Here is a 19,834-nt window from a genome sequence, read left to right as displayed (position 1 = left end):
TCACTACGTTGCACAGAAACACTGAAATTAAGATAGATAGATAGATAGATAGATAGATAGATAGATAGATAGATAGATAGATAGATAGATAGATAGATAGATAGATAGATAGATAGATAGATAGATAGATAGATAGATAGATAGATAGATAGATAGATAGATAGATAGATAGATAGATAGATAGATAGATAGATAGATAGATAGATAGATAGATAGATAGATAGATAGATAGATAGATAGATAGATAGATAGATTACTTTATTCATCCCCGAAGGGAAATTAAGTCGTCATAGCAGCCGGTATATTTGAATACAATAAAATACAATACAATACAATAAAATAAAAAATATTGAGGTAGAAAGAATAAAAACAGGACACAAGATAAATAGGTAGATACGGTGCAGTGGCAAGATGATGGTAATAGTACTGATGATATGATGGTAATGTTATTGTTAGACTATACTATTAGTATATAAAAATAGTACAGTATATATAGTATATAATATAACATAATATATATTTATATATGATAGTAATTATACCAATATAATAGCAGTATATAGTAATAATGGCAGCAACAGTATATAAAATAATAAAAGTAAATATAATAATAATAATAACATGTACACATGTATAAATATGTGTATATACACTTATATATACAAAGAATATACAGAGAGTATGATATAATATGATATGATATATAGGAGAGGTTTAAATATAAGTATTTGACTATACAATAGATAATATAATATATAATATACTATGAGTGTAAGAATATGTAGACAGAGTGTGCAAAAGACAATAGTATTGTATGAAATGATATATAATATCAATATGGTTTATATTAACACATATCACATATGATGTGAAGTAAGTGTATATGGAGCGGAGTGTTGTACAGTAAATAGAAGTGATGTGAGGCTGTGAGGCGGCATTCACAAAAAACAGTTAAATGTGTCTCTGTACATTTTGTTCCTGTCGTTAGAGAGATGAACACATTATATCTGAGGCAGAGGAGGAGTAGATGTCAGCTCTGGGGCGGATCCTCTGCTCCTCCCAGCAGCTGGCAGCCGCTGCCCGTGGGATTATACATCCTCTGTGTACGTAATTGGGATTATCTGAGCTTCAGCTCCGTGATTCTGCACAAATAATCTGGAGACAAAAACCCATCATTCTGGAAAAAGGAGAAAGGAGGCACACTGAGGATCGAGCTCAGAGGGATTTCACAGGCTGCACGCTCACGTAATCTGATTTCATGAATGAGTTAATTGATGAATGGAAGGAGGGGGGGGGGGGGTGGGGGGTCGGACAGGAAGAGCAAGCTGGTTTATTCTGTGTTTGTGTTTAATTACATTACATTTGATTACAGTTCCTCACAGATAGGAAATGGAAAATACATTTGAAAAGGTTAACTGAGGTGCATCAAACCGATATCACACAGAAATAAAACTGGTCTTTAATATTTTTGAATGTTCTCTGTCGTTATTATTACAGCATATCATATGATTATATTGGATTATGAATGTGTGTCTATGCAAAAAGCAAGGAAAGTTATTTGTTTATGATTCAACTGTAAAATATCGAGCCTCAATTATATTTCATAGTCAGAAGGTATTAATAACGACGTCTTAGTAATTTATTTTGAATATATGTATTTTTAGATTCATCTGTATCTGAAATATTTAGCTCGATAATGAACACAAACTTCACAAGCTTTGGTTTTACATTTAGTAAATTCTCAGGCTACTTCACTTGGACAATAAGACTCCAGCTCATCACTCACGGCACCGGTCAACAACCGTCAATGAACCTGTGACCCTAACATCATGTTGTTTTCTGTTCATTTAGCCCCGGAGCAAAGCCTTTATCCACATGATGTGATGTTAAACATCAGAGCTGGAGGAGGAGTGCATGAGTCCAGGGGGTCAAGTTGGGTTCAGATGTCCTGATATGGTGTGTTAGAACATAAAGACAGCTTCCTGTTGCTGTTGTGTGTTTGTATTTGCTATAATCAGACAGATTTCAAACTCTAATTGCAACTGCTGCAGAAAATCCTGATTCACCACAGGGAGACGGATGTGATGAAGGTTTGAACGAGAGACTTAGACCTTGAGTTCCAGACGACAGGAGAACAGAAGCTTGTGATGGAAACCGTGTGAGCACGTTAACTCGTGACGGACGAGGTTTCAGAAAACAAACGTTCTCACACAGAAACATTTGTTGAAGGTCAAAGCGTCAATGAAGGTCAAAGAGATGAGCGATACAAGTTAACAGCTGAGCCACCTGACTCTGAAGGTCATCACCCGGGTAAAACAGGCACCCGGGTAAAACATTCCCCAGTTAGATATTCTTCATGGGACCGGACCACCCTATCCACGCATGCCTGAGGATTCGACTGGGTATCAAACCGTAAACATAAAGTCACGTTCTCCTAAGTCACGTTGCATAAGACTTTCCCGAGGGAAGAGAATCAATCCCAGAGCTGCAGGGCCCCTGTGTTTGTCTTCTGAGTCCCGGAGTCTCCTTCAAGACCCGTGTTGCTATGACAACAGCCATTAGGGAGTGTATTATTATCTTCATGTCTCACTTGGAACTTGTGTAATTAACTGAAGAGCTCTGTGTTCTGTGTCCCGTCTCGTAACATGGAGGAGGTGGTCGTCCATCTTTATATCTAGTTATCTCCCCATATGAATAAATGCTCTTTTCAATCAAATTCACATCTGAGACTTTTAATTCAGACGAGAAACGATCCTGTTTCATCATCACACGTTTCTCCTCTTTTCTTGTCGGTCGCTTTTCTTCTAATTAGCACCAGAGCAATGCATGATGGGACATGTTTGGCTCGTTGCACCACCACCTCGGAGCGTCTTATCTCGTCTGCGTTGGTTTATTTATGTAGTTAGCAGAGTTACGCTCGGCTTAACTGATGCATATGATTATTTTCCACTTTCTTTAACATTGTGATCTGGGCCTTTTTCAACATTGTCATTGACTTCTCAGAGAATCATTCATGTCTGATTAAAAGAATCGGGCATGTTCAAGGGACTGAAGGTTATGAGAGAGAACAGATCCAAATAAAAATGGATTTAAATGTGGTTTCATACTGTTGTAGGCTTTTGTTTTAGCTGTTGCATGGAAAGGAACCACCTTTGTGTATCTGAGAAACTGATGTGGTCGTAGCTATGAGACTTTTTTATGTTCTCATGAGAGTCACTGTGGATTGGTTGTGTTTGTGTTTTAGTTTCAGGGTTCATTCCGTGTCCAGTTTGGTCTCACAACACAAGATGCCCACTTGTGTTGGTGTTTTCCCTCCGGCCTGTATCTCAGCACCTGCTTCTATCAGGCTCACATGAGATTAAAACACGTTCCTTGTGTGACCAACAAGTTTCTGCCACACTGGACCACAGTTAACGACTCGTGCTTTACTCAGACTTTTCGTCTTTCCAGTTTTATATCTGTAAACAGCCAAACAAACAAACTGTGCTGAGTCTGTCCTGAGCTGGAGGAGCAGGGACACACAAACAAGCTGTGGGGAAAAAAACACCCAGACGCACCAAACTTTAAGAGATTACAGCTCTGATTTGCGCCGACTGTTCTCAGCAAACCGACACAGTCTGTACTGATGCTGCAGAATTTTAAGCCGATCTCTCTGCGCCACAGAGAAGCTTAATGGAACCGAGGTTTCAGGGCCTGTGCGGGTTCCCCTCGGGGGTCAGTGTGTGTTTTGATGTCACTGTCGTTTCCCGTAGAGACTTCAAACGTGAGCCGAGCGTTTCCCAGCAGCACCGGGGACGACTCGGAGCTCGCCTCCTGCAGAGCTGCTTTTTCCTTTGGCTCGGACTCAAGTGTGTCTGGCTAATTATAGCAGCTTCAGACATCTGGTGTTCGCTGGATTTTTTGTGCTCCTCTGTTTCTGACGGACTCCTGCTGATCACAGGTCACTAAGAGACTGCTGCTTGTTTTTGAATCTGTGCTCTCTGCTGTTTCCTGCTCATGGAGTCACGCAGCTTTCTCTCAATTTAGAGTTCAGACACAAAAACACATCATTAGACACTTCTAGGGTTGCAAAATGCCAGGAATATTCAAAGTTGGAAACTTTCCATGGGAATTAAAGGGAATTAACGGGAATAAACTGGAAAAGTTGTGGGTAATTTATACTAACTGTATTTACCTTGTCATATACAGAAATAAATATAAACATTTTGTTGTGTCATAGGCTGATTTGAGCCCTGAGGAAACTTTGGGCACTTGACTATATGCTTCTGCAGCGTTGTGTCATTCTTAACATAGGTCTTTGCACAGTATTTGCTAATGTACACAGCCTTTCCTTCTACATTGGATGGGGTGAAATGTCTCCACACATGAGAGAGTGCACGTGGCATTGTTCTGTAGAAACAAGATGAGAAAAAAGTTTGTAAAAAAAACACGAATGATATAGAGAGATATAAATAGTTAGCCAAACAATTTGAATCTTCTGTTTAAATATTGAACAATTGATGGATACATGAATGGAAATAGGCTAGATGAACAGATGAACAATCCTCAATCAGCATGCTAATATATTTTCCTGAGTTATATCATGGAAACTTACCTGACTCGTCCTGCACACTACAGCAGCCCTCAACAGCCCTGCTGTAGAGTGAAGGATGCTGGGAGTTATCTGTGCATGTGATGGAAGAATGCACAGTGGAGGGTTGAAACTCAACGTGCAGTGTGTGCTGCATTCCATATATCTTTAAAATAGAGTTTTGAATGATGTTTTTATTGCTCAGCGTTTAATTTACGTATTTTTTTTTTCCAAAATTCCCAAAATTCCCGAGCTTAACTTCCCATGGAAAGTTTCCAGAAAGTTTCCGGAAATTTACCGGAAACTTTCGGCCCCTTTGCAACCCTAGACACTTCAGAAAACATTCAGTTCATTTGCAGCTGTTGTTTGTTTGAATGCTTAAAACGACTGTGTGAAAACTGGAGCGCTTGTGTTTTATCATGCTCCTTTTTTTGAATTCAACTGTGTTTTCAGAGAAATCCCCAATTTGATTCAAGGTAATGGGATGTTTTCTTTTGCTCGCCCTTTAAACGCATCACCCCCCCCTTCACCTGTGGGACTCTGCCCGTCTCCTGATGTGGAAGCAGAGAGCAGCAGCCGGTCGGGTGACGACGGCGGATGCAGGTTAGCTCGGACTAGCAGAGGATCCTGTGGGATTTGGGCGACAGATAATAGACTTAAAGACAGATCCCTTGCTGCCGCGCCCCTCTTCTCTCAATGAGAGCTTTAATCACTGAGCCTGCTGGTGCTGGGCTGTGTGACGCTGAGCTGACGAACTTGAGGTGGAAAATTCCACCCGTGTGTCCACAGAGCAGTTTTAAAACATGTGATGAACGGCACTGAGCTGCAAGACAAAGCTTTGGATTTATCAGTGGATCTATGTGCAGACCCTCAGCCACTAGTCATGAGCTGTGGGAATAATACCAGAATAAATGTAGAATAATTCAGATCTGTAATGGTTGAGGTCAGAGGTTAATTTCCATTGATGCAGTCAGAACATCAGCATCAGCAGGAGGGAGACAACAAAACGTCAGTTCCCCCGACAACATGTTACCATGGCGACGAGCTCACGCTGCTTTGGGCCTTTGCCAAAACGTCCAGAATAACCTGCGCCTCATCCAGCAGGTTAATGGGATTGAGTTCCCGGTCTGGTCAACAGTCAGAGGCCTTGTTTGGTTTTTACAAGACGACTGAAGTGACTCAATGATACACAACTTTACAGGCTTCAGGGAAGGAAGTCGTAAAACTAAATCCTTTCATGATAAAATGTAGTACCTTACACTTTTCCCCCATTTCAACAGGATCTATATCCCACTGATGTTTGTCAGTTTGTTCATTTTAAAGTTTGGTTTTGATTCGTTATTCGAAGCTGAGTCTGTCTCCCGATTGGTCGAGCTTATGAACTGACAGGACCTCGATATCAATAAGTGGAGATGCATGCTCCATTTTTATCTACAGCCTAAGTGCACAACCAGTGGAACCAGTGGATCCAGTGGCAGCCACTGGTGCAAAGCCAGCAGTCACTTCCGCAGCTCACTTACAGTAAGAACAGGACTCACAGTGTTTACCGGTAATCAGGAAACTTTTTTCTGTTAGTGCGGGAAATGTTAAGTAAGATAATCTGATAAAGTCATTGATGCATTCAGACTTGTGGAGCACTTTCCAGAGCCCACCCCCCCCCCCCTCTTTCTCTCTGTCTGTCCCTACAACATGTGTCGAAGGATTAAATCTATCAGAGGAAAGAAATGCCCCTGATAATGGATTGTACCCGGGGAGCCCCTGTGCAGAACACTGCTCTCGGTGGGATCCATTGAACCGCGGCTAACTCGACTCCCGGCAGGAGACCGGTGACCTGGTGGGTTCGGACTGAGCGACTCCCACAGGTAGACCCCCGAGAAACAGACGACCAATTACGAGCTGCGACAGGCGGATCAGCATGTTCCGACCTGAGCCTCCTCCCCTCGAACCCGGCCTTATGTCAAGCTGCTTGAGCTCAGCCCCCCCGCCTCGGTCTGCCTCCTCACATCTACTTCACAATTACAGCCTGTCTGAGGGCGTCCTAATCACTGCAGCAGTCCAATCAGGCATCAGATCCGCTCCTGGGTTTCTCAAGTTAAATAACCAGGCTGCTGCTGCTGCCCTGACGACGGGCACGTGAGCAAAATGGGACTAAAAATAATAAAAAGAGGAATGTTCTAAGGTGTGAACCATTGTTAAGTTCCTCGATCACCAGTGGACTCTCCCTCCACACGAGTTAAAACCACCAGACCGGCCGGATTACAAGAGGAGAAGGAAGCAGCCAGAGTGACATAAGAGCACAAACAATATTCTGCAGTCACTTCTCAAAATCACTGAGGACAGGAAGCAAAGTGACTCATTGTTCGAACATTTCAATCAGCTCCACACATCATGTTGTCATTTAAAACTCCAGCGTTTCACCATTTGACATGTTTGGGAAATGTGCACGAGGGGAAACAGCTTCCTGCTCTTATAAAGCTCTCTGATTAACTTATATATGTGTGTTTTAAATATATATATTTGCGTTTTTAGAGACTGATATTTATGAGCGTGTGGAAATTGGTGCAGAACCAAATAAAAAATCTGGATCTTATGAATTTAAATGTGATTTCATAAGGGGACCCCCGGGGGCCTGGGTGGAGGTATGAACAAACTGAGACAGTTTCTTGTATTCATTCCTCTTTCCGCTCCATTAATGAAAACTCTCCCTGGAGGCCGCGCTGCTGTCGCGGCTCAAAAGCAAATACAGCTTCACGTGGAGTGGATTCATTAAGTGAAGTGAAAAAGCTCTTCTCCAGTTTCTGAGTGTTTTTCCATCCGTCACTTTCACCCCGTGTTCCCTGATTGTGATTGATGACGACAGCGGAAAATCACAAAACGTGACGACCTCCTTTGCGGCTCATTGTAAATACTTGATGCGTGTCCGTGTCATTGTGACATTGGATTTCACAGGGACACCAGAACAGCAGTTAAACGTGATAACCAAAGTTCAATCGCGGAGATCTGTCCACGCATTGGGAAATATGTTTAATTAGGTCAAATGTAGATCATAAAAACACTCTTATCACCAAGTTATTGCTTCACTTTGTCGAGCACCTTTTGTACGAAACATGTCCCTGTGTCCCGAGCACAGGAACAAAGCATTTTGTGATCTGCTTGTACTGTAAACACACGCGTGACTAACCACTTGTCCCAGCACTGTAGGTTGTGAAATCCCATCACAGCGTGCAGAGGCCGGCGTGAGGCGTCCTGCTGAGTAATGCTGCACAAGGTCTCACTTGCAGGACACGTTCCTGTGAGATAAGGAACCTTAAGCTGCCTGACTCCAGCTGAACGGACACCGGCTGCGTGGCGTCCAGTCGTGTTGTAGGTGGACCCGAGGGAACGGGCTGATAGGAGGCCGGGAGGTGAGCCTGACTGAGAGTAGGGGCTGAGTCACGGAGCTGGGACACCGTGTCATGTGATAAGGCTATTAGAGACGGATCTGGTGTCCTTAAGTAACCGGGATTTAAACCCTGAAATGGTGCCGTTGAGAGAAAAAGAGACGGGAAGAGCTGGAGGAACCTGGGCATGGATGTGGTGTATAGGGGGTGGGGGGTGTTTGGGGGACGAGGAGGGGCAGGAGAGCAGAACAGCTGAGATGCTGAGTCAGAGTTCGGAGGGAACATCCAGCTTCGTGTCCTCTGCGTTAAGAGGCTGACTCAGTCTGCAGAGCGCTGGGGAGATTGTGTCCTGGACAACTTCTTAGTGGGTGATCCATCTCCTGAAGTGCAACCTCACACGTAAATCAACTGGATGCACTTTGTCCACATGTCCAGGTTTTCCCAAGAGACAAGGATTTAAAAAAAACTTTCCCTAACTTGGGGACATTTTATTGATTGTTGCGACAACTCTGGGACGTTATATTCGAGGTTAATGTTTTGCAAAGACAAATAGAAAACTGAAATATGAGCAAGTGTGACTTTTAAATCACACAAGCAAATGGTCCTTATTTAAAGTTTTCATGGTATTCCCAAAGTTTCCCAATGTACGACGGAGTATTAGATTTCAAGATTTCCAGAATATTGTTGAATTAAGTTGAATTAAGTCGGATTTTTATGAGAAAAACGTCATAATGTTATGAGAATAAAGAAAAAAATCAATAAGCAGCAGAACCTGTGCTCAACTTTCTCTCTTTTATCAATTTAGTTGTTGGTTAAGAAACGCAGAACTAACGATAACCTCACAGTCGACCACTACCAAACATTTCCTCCTCCACAAAGAACTTTTTTCTCATATATTTATTAACTTCTTTCTTCTAATATTATGACTTATTTCTCATGATAGTACGATTTTACGTAATTTTCCCTAACTTAGGGGCAGCACCACAAGCTACACACTCAACATTGATGTATCATCATCTTAGCTGTGAGACTTTGGGATTTGACTGAATCTCTTGAACAATAAGTGACGATCGAGCTGCAGCAGATACAAGACGAGGTCCTGACTCCATCATGGCTCCACTCCGCCCCCCCCGTCGAGCACGAGGAGAATTTCATGTCATTTTGTCAAACAGGCATCAGGTGAAAAGGATTATGAGCTCATTAAACACAAAGCCCCTGAGGTCGCTGCTCGGTGGCGTGAGAGCTGCTGGGAGATGCTGTTTTTTTGGGATAGTTCCCGAATTATGGACCAACTGAAGCAAGTTGCGACGGCATCACACAGTAAAATATCTGAGATCATCTGAAGTAGTTAAAAGTTAAATCTGCAGATGTCATCCCGGGGTCATGATTTAAAGACTCCCATGATGAATTGGCGATGAATGATAATTGTCTGAGCTCGACGACACGTTGGCATCTGATCAGATCTCAGAGCCGCAGGTCAGCTGACAGCCGGATGCAGCACATGCACACAGAGGCATTATTCACATGCCGGCTCTGCATGTGAATAATGCCTCTTACATAACTGACACGTTAGTCTGTAGCTTGACAGAAACAAACCCTCTGCATGTATGTGGAGCTGCAGGATTTACACGGAGCGTCTCTTCTCTTATCAGACCAATCCTCTGGAGTTTGATTCAGTTTGAGTTACAGTCATGTCTTTATATTGACTGTTATTGTTCTCACATTAAACTGTATGAGAAAAGGCATTTATTAAACATTTGACTGATTCCTCAGGCCTTCATCTCGGTTTATAAAAAACACAATAACCAAAAATCCACCATAAACATAAAGGCTTTGACCCTCGGTGACTCTTCCTCTTTGTCGTATATCAGAGTCATTTCCAATATGAATTTAAAAGTCGATTTCTGTGATCGTGGTCACTGAGCTATTTTAAGATCCCTGGCCAGAGGCTGAAATGTAATTAACTGATTGTTCAAGTCGGGTTAAATCATTTCAAGCTTTGCCAGATCTGAGCTGCTCTGCCTGTGATTGGTATTGAACAGACATGTTGTACCAGCCAAGCAGACTCTGTCAGGATTAATCCTGGGACATGTTTGAAATAGGATTATTCAATAATGCTCCGTCGATATGGTACTTTGTTCGGTTAATACTTTGATAATAAAGTTTTTCAAATGTTTATATCTGATGCTGACGTCCTCCTCTGGGCTCCTGATTTGACCCAACTTCCTGTAAGACTCTGATTTCATACATGAAAACAGAGGAAGAGCAGCAACAGCTCATGTTTTTATCCAAACACAGATTTTCATCTGGAGGCCGAGCGGTGTCAGCCGGGGGGGGCGAGAGGTCAGCGTCACTCCAGGGAGACAAAGCTGAACAGTGCTCGTGTGTGGTTGCTATTGTTGTACGTAGATTCAGTCTGAGTCACCGACCACGAGCGTCCTCCTCGTGGTCGCTCCGGAGCTGCCCACGCCCACGGGCAACGGCTGTCCACCGGGCTGTGAAAGCCGTCCCACATAAACATGTTCTGTGGCGGTGGCAAGAAAGCAGTTTTCAAACTAATAATTGTTTTTTTCTTTTATTTAAAAATGCTTTATAAGGTTTACATTCAGAAAAAAATACATTAGCTTTATGAAAACTGTCACAAAATATTTGAAAAATGCAGTGACTTCTCCCAACAAAATAATACATAATTAGTATTTACTTAATATTAAGGTTCAATGTGGGGAAATAAAGTCGTTTTTCAGTGTTCTGAGCACAAGTACCTGATATTGTGTGTCCTGTTTAGGACTTCATGTTAAAGGTGTGGATTTATTTGTACTATGTAAGTTGTAAAATACATAATAACTCTTCATTAACGTTGCCCACATATTACCTTTGGCCTTTTCTTAAAACCATTATTAAAAATATTAAAGTTTATGTCCTTTGTCTCCCAGTATTTGCCCTTTCTCTATTAAACCCTAATTGTTTGTTCTCTTGTAAAGAAAGTTGCAGTTTCTGTATTGGACAGTGTTGTATCAGTTTTAAACCATTTAATTACCATCTTTTATTTTCATGTCTGTTCATTTATAAAAAAATGAGTTCAAACCTCAAAAAAAAAATCAAATTTCCAAGAGAAGTCCCAAAATCCAGGTCAAGCTTTTGGCAGCCATTGTTGATTTGTTCCTGCCCCCTGCTGGACACTTTGTGTTCCTGCAGTACCAGATGCTGCAGCTTCAGGACCATGTTCCTCAGGCCCCTGGTTTAATAAAGATGTAGATGTTTTGGTTTTTGTATTTAAAATTAAATATGGTCTTTGTGCCCATGATGGAAACGGTTCAAAACATATTGTTAAAAACAAAAAGTGTCGAATAAATATCATGTTTTCAGTTAAATGTTCTAATTTATGTATTCATTTATTTATGAATTTATTCATTTGTTTATTTATTCAAAGTAAAGGACAAAAAATAACTTTACCATAAAGGCTATAATTGACTAACACTGGGTGGCAGTGTCGCAAAACCCACAGGGTCCTAAGATTGCAGCTTCCGGTATTGCAGGCCTATGTGTTTAAATACGTCACATCCGGGTCTATCCTCCACTTTCCCGGGAGCTGCTGATCGTTGAGGTTTGTTTCGTGAATCTTCTTCCATCTAACTTGAATTCAAAGCAGATAAAGTTTCCGATTCTCTAAGATGTTTCAGGAGGAAAGTGATTCATCGTGATGGAGGATAGTTGTTGTGTGAAAAGGATTTTTAAATGTTTTAAAGATGAAACGTGGCCTCGGTGTCACAAACATGCTGGATCCGGTTCTAACTGTTTGTTTCTCTTGTTTACAGACTGAACAAGTGGGATGCTTCTGTTTCAATGATGAACAGGTGAGACTCCACCTCCATCTTATTATTGAAATTGTAAGGATTATTCTGATTGTAGTGAATTGGCTTTTTGAGGGCGTCAACATGCTCAAAAAGTTTCAAAAGTTTGCAGTAAATTAGAAATTGGGGAAAATGTACGTATTCTGGAGGAATTTGTATTATTATTATTATTCAGACAAATTAATTGGCTTTTTGAGAGCTTTAACATGCTAAAATTATTACCAAAAATTGCAGAGAGTTACAGTGGTGAAAATTTACCGATTCTGGAGGAATTTGTATTATTATTCAGGCAAATGAATTGGCTTTTTGAGGGCTTTAACATGCTCAAATTCTTACCAAAATTTGCAGAAAGTTAGAAAGTGGTGAGAATTTTCGTATTCTGGAGGAATTTGTATTATTATTATTATTATTCAGGCAAATGAATTGGCTTTTTGAGGGCTTTAACATGCTCAAAAAGTTTAAAAAGTTTGCAGTAAATTAGAAAGTGGTGAAAATTTACGTATTCTGGAGGAATTTGTATCATTATTATTCAGGCAAATGAATTGGCTTTTTGAGGGCTTTAACATGCTCAAATTCTTACCTAAAATTGCAGAAAGTAGTGACAATTTACTTATTCTGGAGGAATTTTTAATGGGCGTCGCAAAATGGCTCAATGGAGACCCCCGGAACGTGTTCACATTGACCGATATTCAAAAAAATCTATACACAGGTGTATCATGACCAGACAAACAAAAGTCTGGAGGTGCAATTTGATAAATGCAAACAGGAAGCCTGCTATTTTGCATTTAGTGGCCATTTTGGCTATGGTACACATTTTTACTTTGAGGTACTTGTTTTTTTTACATTCTTTTTATTCTTGTATTGCTCATCAGTTTGTAACATCAACAAGAACCTACACCAAATTAATCTCCTTTCTTTTCAAACCAGCGGCCCCAGTCACCACATCCTTGCAGCGACCCCTTCGCATTTGGCGCCTATCCCCTCGCTCAGCAGGTGGGATGATTCAGACACACCATATACTATATTGCACAGATTCACTCTTTTCCTCTTATTTGTGGAGATAATGATGGTTACAAGCACATATCTTAATTCTATAATGTGGACATATCACTGACTGAATCTCCGCTGCTTCCTGGGTGTTATGCCTCTGTGGCCTCATCAGAGTTAATCAGGCTGATAAAAATCACTTTACTCTGTTTCTAGTCACATGACCATCACCTACTCATCTGGATTGGCCCTCGCCACAAGTTCCTCCCTGACAGTAAGTCTCTCCACACACACACACACACACCTGCCGAATGTGATTCCTCTGACGCCTTGAGGGAATTTCTCCAAACTTTGTGCAAAGGTTGTCTTGGATTTAAGGATGTAAGGTTTATAAGTTTCTCAGACTGGATCTCTGTAATGTACAGTGGCCTAGAGAGCTCAACACGTGCAAATTAGGAAAACAACTTCATCAATTTGATCCTCATCGATAGCAATATAACACAATTCTGATAAGTTGCTTATGCAGAGCGTAAACATTTGATTTGTAAAATGTATTTGTCGTTTTCTGGGAAATACACTGCAGCAAAAAGTTAAAAGTTAAATACAAGATACACAATTTAAAAAATATATATAAGTATGAACATTGTAAACAATATATTCTGTGTAGTAGTATCAGACTTATAAATGTGTGACTGCACATTTTTGTATGGGAGTTGTCTATATTGTTTGATCCTAATCGGAGGATTTCTCTGTAGGTTATTGATTGTTCACTTCCTGTAGGTTTTTGTGTAGTTAAGTAGTTTTGTGTTAAACGTGCAGACCTTTTCCAGCGAGACCCAGCCTGCAGTGGCTCTGTTCTTTCCTATTGTGTCTGCTAGAGAGACATGAGGCCGTTTGAGGCCCTGCTGTGTTTCTCCATGGCGGGGTTATAGGTAAATCTCAGACACTGTTATTATAATTAACCTGATCTAATATCTAGAAACGGATTCTGCTTGTGAAGAGACCTTCAGCTTGTGTGATAAACTTCCTGAATGGCAAATAACAAACTGACTTAAGTTTAACTAAAATGTTTGAACTAAACAAAGTCAACTGTTTTACAGAAGTGCAGAAATGAATCCAGGCCGTGTTCTACCTCGACCTCCTGACTGACGTCTGGTTCTCATGTCGGAGTTTGACTGAACTGAAAAATCCAGGTTAGTGTTTTGTGAACATGACGAGTATCAGAAATGGGATAAACAGCTTTAACAGTAAAGGAACTACTTTCTGTCAACTACCCCGTAATAAACATGTTTAACAGCTGAGAGCAGTTCTGAAATTGTAAACAGGAACAAATCACAATCTCATAGTCTCAGGTTATTAGCTGCTTATCTCTCCACGTGTTGAAGTAATAGACCAGTAGCTCCTGTGCAGACCTTTTCCAGCGAGACCCAGCCTGCAGTGGCTCTGTTCTTTCCTATTGTGTCTGCTAGAGAGACATGAGGCCGTTTGAGGCCCTGCTGTGTTTCTCCATGGCGGGGTTATAGGTAAACCTCAGACACTCTGTCCACTCTGTACAATTAGTTATTATGAGTCCACTTTGTGTTTTTTATTGAAAACAGTAAAGGGTTAATTGGGCCATGAAAGGAGTTTTGCTAAAACAAGTTCAAAATTTAATAGAAAACATTTTTTTGATATAATTTTGTATTTCAATCTGTTTATAAATGAATAAATATCTTGTGCTTTCTTCTACGAAAGTTGCGAACGATAATTAACCTGATCTAATCTCTATAAATGGATTCTGTTTGTGAAGAGACCTTCAGCTTGTGTGATAAACTTCCTGAATCGCACATATAGCAAGTTGTGACCGTTTTAATCAAACTTGAATGTCTGGACTAAACTAAGTAAACTGTTGTTTTAACAGAAATGAATCCAGGCCGTGTTCTACCCCGACCTCCTGACTGACGTCTGGTCCTCATGTTGGAGTTTGACTGAACTGAAAAATCCAGGTTGGTGTTTTGCGAAAATGGGATAAACAGCTTTAACAGTGAAGGAACTACTGCTTTAATCGACAATCTCAGGGTTATTAGATGTTCATCTCTCCACGTGTTGAAATAATAGACCAGTAGCTCCTGTGCAGACCTTTTCCAGCGAGACCCAGCCTGCAGTGGCTCTGTTCTTTCCTATTGTGTCTGCTAGAGAGACATGAGGCCGTTTGAGGCCCTGCTGTGCTTCTCCATGGCGGGGTTATAGGTAAACCTCAGACACTCTGTCCACTCTGTACAATTAGTTATTATGACTCGAAGTGTTTTGTTGAAAACATCATCAAACAGTAAAGGGTTAATTGTGCCTTTTTTTTGAAGGATTTTTGTGAAAACAAGTTCAAAAATGTGTGGAAGACATTCTCCTGTTATTGATATGTATTTCAATCTGTGTTTTTATATATGAATAAATATCTTGTGCTTTCTTTTAAAGAAAGTTGCACAAATGATAATTAATCTGGGAGGATTCTAAGATCTATAAACGGATTACCTTCAGTCTGTGTGATAAACTTCCTGAATTGCCCATAATACAAACTGACCTTTTTTAATTTAACTAGAATGTTCGGACTAAACAAAGTAAACTGTTGTTTTAACAGAAATGAAGCCAGGCCGTATTCTCCCCCGACCTCCTGACTGACGTCTGGTCCTCATGTCGGAGTTTGACTGAACTGAAAAATCCAGGTTTGTGTTTTGTGAATATGCCAAGTATCAGAAATGGGGAAACGAAGCTTTAACAGTAAAGGAACTACTGCAGTAATAAACATGATTAACAGCTAAGAGCAGTTCTGAAATTGTAAACAGGAACAGATCTACAATCTCATAGTCTCAGGGTTATTAGCTGCTCATCTCTCAGCGTGTTGAAGTGAATCAGTAGCTCCTGTGCAGACGTTTTCCAGCGAGACCCAGCCTGCAGTGGCTCTGTTCTTTCCTATTGTGTCTGCTAGAGAGACATGAGGCCGTTTGAGGCCCTGCTGTGTCTCTCCATGGCGGGGTTATAGGTAAACCTCAGACACTCTGTCCATTCTGTACTGTGGGAAAGTATCGGTATCATCCCACCTCTCGGTGACTTCATTACAACAAACTGCTTCCGTCAGAAATGTTCCTCTGTCATCCTGAACTTGTACAGCAGCCTCTGAACTGTAAATTTCTCTTGCTCCTGTCAGGTTTTCAGGACCTTCTGGATTCTCTACAGAAGATGGTGACTCAGCGTTATCAGTGCTCTCTGGACTCTGAGGTGCAGGAAACACAAGGTCAGTGCTGAGGGAAACATTGTTAGTGAGTTTCAGTTAAATATCTGATGTCACACAAGAGCTAAAACTAGTGTATTAGCAAAAATTATAAATAACTGAACATTTTCTCTTCTATTTTTTGCACAGGAAGTGAAACACAGAAGTCTCCAGAGCTGCGGCTGGTCATCCTGTGGACGACTCTCTTTAGGACACAGTTACATGATGTCACATATTATATAACATGCTGTGAATCTGTACTTTCACTGCTGAGATCAAACCTGCAGTTTCATTTGCTTTAAATGAGCAAATGCACAAGAGGCTCCAGAGAAACGCTGAGTGAAGAGCTAATGTGACACAAAGAGTGTTGAGATGTTACAATTACTGAAATCAAATCTGTGCAGGATTTATTTGAAATGATTCAAGTGTCCAGACAATCCACAAACTGTTCTACAATAAAAACAAGGTTTTATAACTGTTGCCTTTTGTTGCTTGAGTGTTTATTTGTTTTTACTCTGTCATGAAAATCTGTTGAATAAATATCTGACCTCATTTGCTGCAGTAACTTGTTTTTGCATCAAAGCAATAGTTTGTGGTGATAGAACAGCTTTCATATTATGTTACCGGAGGATTTCTAGGTCATAAACAACACTTTCCACAAACCTTGTAGTGGAGGTTAGTTGTAGATGTGCAGTAATCTAACGTTATCAACGATCCTGACAAAGTGTTGTGAAGTTATAATGTTGTAGATTTACAGTCAGATAATATCCAGCCTATGATAAACGTGTGGAACCAGTTCTCTACTGGGATGGTTTCATGTTGGAATGCGGAACCCTTCTGTGCACAACACACCTGCACAATCTTCTCACAGCAATATTTTCAAATAGTCTGATACTGGTTTAGATCCACATGGGGGCGCTGTTGTACCACATGTACAAAGGCCAGGTATGAACTCCACTGGGTCATTCGTTTTTTTTTTAATAAATATTGAAGGTGTTTCCACTTACATTATTTTATCATCATTACTGATATTAATTTACATCTTGACTGACTTCGTGTTATTATATTGAGGATTGAATAGTGACCACAAAGCGGATGTGACGTTGTCACCATGTTACTTTCACTTTGACCAGCCCTGCAGCGAGACACTGTCCTGAAGTGAACAAGTGAAGTAAGTGAATAGAATCACACACACACACACACACACACACACACACACACACACACACACACACACACACTGTGTACCTCCAGTGTGTGTGTGTGTGTGTCACGTTTGTGAAGCGTGTGTCCGTGTGACCGTTCAAAACAAACATCGACGTGTTAATTCTCAAATTTGCTGCTTTTTTAGAAAGTTGTTGTCATGGAAACTAGTCGCTTTTTTGAACATCGATTTGTGTGAGTTGTGTAACTCGTGGAGATCCGATGAGTTTTGTTTTCGTGGGGGGGGGGGGGGGGGGGTATATATACCGGATATGTATATATAGATATCATTTCCCGCCAAGCCTCTACACACTGAACAGATACAAAGTAGCAGATTCGCGGGCTGACCGGAAATGATGATTAACAAGTGACTGACCTACGCAAGCGTATAGCCCCCCCCCCCATTTCTCTCTCTCTCTCTCTCTCTCTCTCTCTCTCTCTCTCTCTCTCTCTCTCTCTCTCTCTCTCTCTCTCTCTCTCTCTCTCTCTCTCTCCCTCCCTCTGTTGTTTGCTTGTGTGTGTCTGTCAACCGACAAATGTGTAAGTACATAATTAAAAAAAACAATTACAGTTTGGGAAATTGAAACTCCAGGAGGACAGCAGGGGAATCCAAAGTATGGGAAGCATATAATATGTAATATATAATAATATATATGCTCATTTATATCATATACAGTATTTTCCCCGAGAGCCACGATTTCCACAAAGCGTCACTTTCTCTTTCTGTTTGCAGCCCGGAGATTCCACACGTGTCATGCACGAGGTGAAGAAGAGGAGAAGGGGACGAAGGTGACGTTCTCTCGTCTTCATCTCTGAGGAGGAGGGTGAGTCACCGAGCACAGCGTCCACACATCAGACTGTCAGACAGGACGGAGACATGGGGAAATGTGGTCGTGGATTATAACTTCTATGTTTATTTCTGTGAAGTTTCAATCTGCAAACTAAAGTAACGTCTCATTTAAAGTGTATTAACCTTAAAGTGAGGGATCTGTTATCGCCCCCTGTAATGCAACAACATTAATACGACTGTTTCGCATTCAGACATAAGGATGGTAAATACTGTCAATTGTTAAAGCAATCTCATTGGATGGATAGATAGATGGATAGAGTTTGAGAGAAAGGACAGTTAGATGGAGAGATAGAGAAAAAGGAGATAAATGGAGAGATGGGTTAGAGATGGACGCCATTTCTCCACTTCCTCTCGTTGTATCAAAAAGAAACCTGAACATCTCAAGTATAGTCGCCGCCATGATGCGTTTTCTTGATGTTTGATGAATCATGTCTCTTTCTTCAGTTGGAAGAAACAGCCGAAACATTAAAGTGACGCAGATTTTCCAGAGGTAATCAAACACATCATCACACATTCATCACCATCAACCTCATCAGGTTGATTATTCACTTGGACCCGTTCCTTCAGTGTCTCTTCTCTCCTCAGATGGATTTCCCCGTGGAGGCGACCGTACATCTGGGTGAATTCCGAGATGACACGAAGGTGCGAGAGCTCCTCCGGTCCCACGACTTTCAGGTGACAGATCTGAGCAGAGACCGGGTTCGTGTCAAGGGTTCGTTTGTGAAGCTCAAAGCTGTGAAGGTCCGATTGGAGCAACTCCGACAGAACCAGACCGAGGCCCCCCCGCGCCCGTCCTCGTCCTTCTCCTCTGGAGCCGTTTCCAGAAACGACCCGGATGTCCGCCCAAAATCGGCTGGCGACAGAGGCAGGTTAGGATCCAGGGAAAGGCCACTGCACGCTCGTCCGTCCTCCCCCCCCACCTCTGCATCCAGGGTGTCAGACCTGTCCTCACCCCCCACCTCTGCATCCAGGGTGTCAGACCTGTCCTCACCCCCCACATCTGCATCCAGGGTGTCAGACCTGTCCTCACCCCACACATCTGCACCCAGGGTGTCAGACCCGTCCCACACTCATCAGATCTCTTCACCACACAGAGCTGCTGTCTCTACAGGAGCCAGGGAGTATGAGGCGTTCAGGCCCAGCAGTGAGGTGCTCCTCGTTGACTACGATGTGTTCAGGTACGCAGAGCAGTTCAGGAATAAAGACTTTGACATGATCCTGGAGAATCACAAGGTTAAAATGAGCGTGAAGCAAGTTTCTTATGGCGTCGAGATCACTTTACTGGGGAGGAATGCGAGTATGGCCGGCGGTAAACTGCAGAGCATCTTCACTGATCTCAGCCAATCACTGCGCACGCAGGAAGTTCTTCTGAGGGACATGGATCGGGAAGGCAAGGCTTTCTTGGATAAGATTCGCCGAAACTATAACGTTGTAGATTCCGTGCTCGTGTGTGAGAGGAACGACAGACTCCACCTCATCGGGTCGTCCACCAGGAGCTTCCAGGTGAAGCAGAAGCTGCTGGGGGGGTCGGTGGAGCAGTCGGGACGAGCAGGGAGGACGCTGGACAGAAGCTCCGTGAGGAGGAGCGGCTCCCTGCCGCCAGTCAAGAGACAGAGCACAGATACAAGCGGCAGCGGTTATTCTTCTCCTGCTGGAGCTGCAGGTTACTCTCCCTCGAATTACCGGGATGATAAACAGGAAGGGGACAAACCCGTGAGGGCGGCTGGAGCTCGTCCTCCGAGCGGAGCT

General features: G+C 42.0%; 2 long non-coding RNA genes and 4 other non-coding genes across 6 annotated transcripts; all 6 read left to right on the top strand.

The window, feature by feature from the left end:
• Positions 1–11,517: 11,517 nt before the first annotated feature.
• LOC133026164 (uncharacterized) lies at positions 11,518–16,512 on the top strand. Its single transcript, XR_009683175.1, has 9 exons — positions 11,518–11,554; positions 11,766–11,804; positions 12,729–12,794; positions 13,005–13,062; positions 13,889–13,981; positions 14,689–14,773; positions 15,403–15,487; positions 15,970–16,056; positions 16,183–16,512. It is a non-coding gene; the product is annotated as an uncharacterized LOC133026164 (long non-coding RNA).
• Positions 13,602–13,737, top strand: LOC133026540 (small nucleolar RNA SNORA9). The gene has a single exon (XR_009683206.1). It is a non-coding gene; the product is annotated as a small nucleolar RNA SNORA9 (small nucleolar RNA).
• LOC133026537 (small nucleolar RNA SNORA9) lies at positions 14,193–14,328 on the top strand. The gene has a single exon (XR_009683203.1). It is a non-coding gene; the product is annotated as a small nucleolar RNA SNORA9 (small nucleolar RNA).
• LOC133026536 (small nucleolar RNA SNORA9) lies at positions 14,899–15,034 on the top strand. The gene has a single exon (XR_009683202.1). It is a non-coding gene; the product is annotated as a small nucleolar RNA SNORA9 (small nucleolar RNA).
• Positions 15,686–15,821, top strand: LOC133026539 (small nucleolar RNA SNORA9). The gene has a single exon (XR_009683205.1). It is a non-coding gene; the product is annotated as a small nucleolar RNA SNORA9 (small nucleolar RNA).
• A 637-nt stretch (positions 16,513–17,149) lies between the features above and the next one.
• On the top strand, positions 17,150–18,579 carry LOC133026166 (uncharacterized). The gene is made up of 3 exons (XR_009683177.1): positions 17,150–17,203; positions 17,969–18,059; positions 18,530–18,579. It is a non-coding gene; the product is annotated as an uncharacterized LOC133026166 (long non-coding RNA).
• Positions 18,580–19,834: the final 1,255 nt, after the last annotated feature.

The sequence above is a fragment of the Limanda limanda genome, chromosome 19 (genome assembly GCF_963576545.1).
Source record: "Limanda limanda chromosome 19, fLimLim1.1, whole genome shotgun sequence".
Classification (NCBI taxonomy): Eukaryota; Metazoa; Chordata; class Actinopteri; order Pleuronectiformes; family Pleuronectidae; genus Limanda; species Limanda limanda.
Note: the sequence above shows the minus strand (reverse complement) of the source record. Positions and strands in the feature narration are given on the sequence as shown.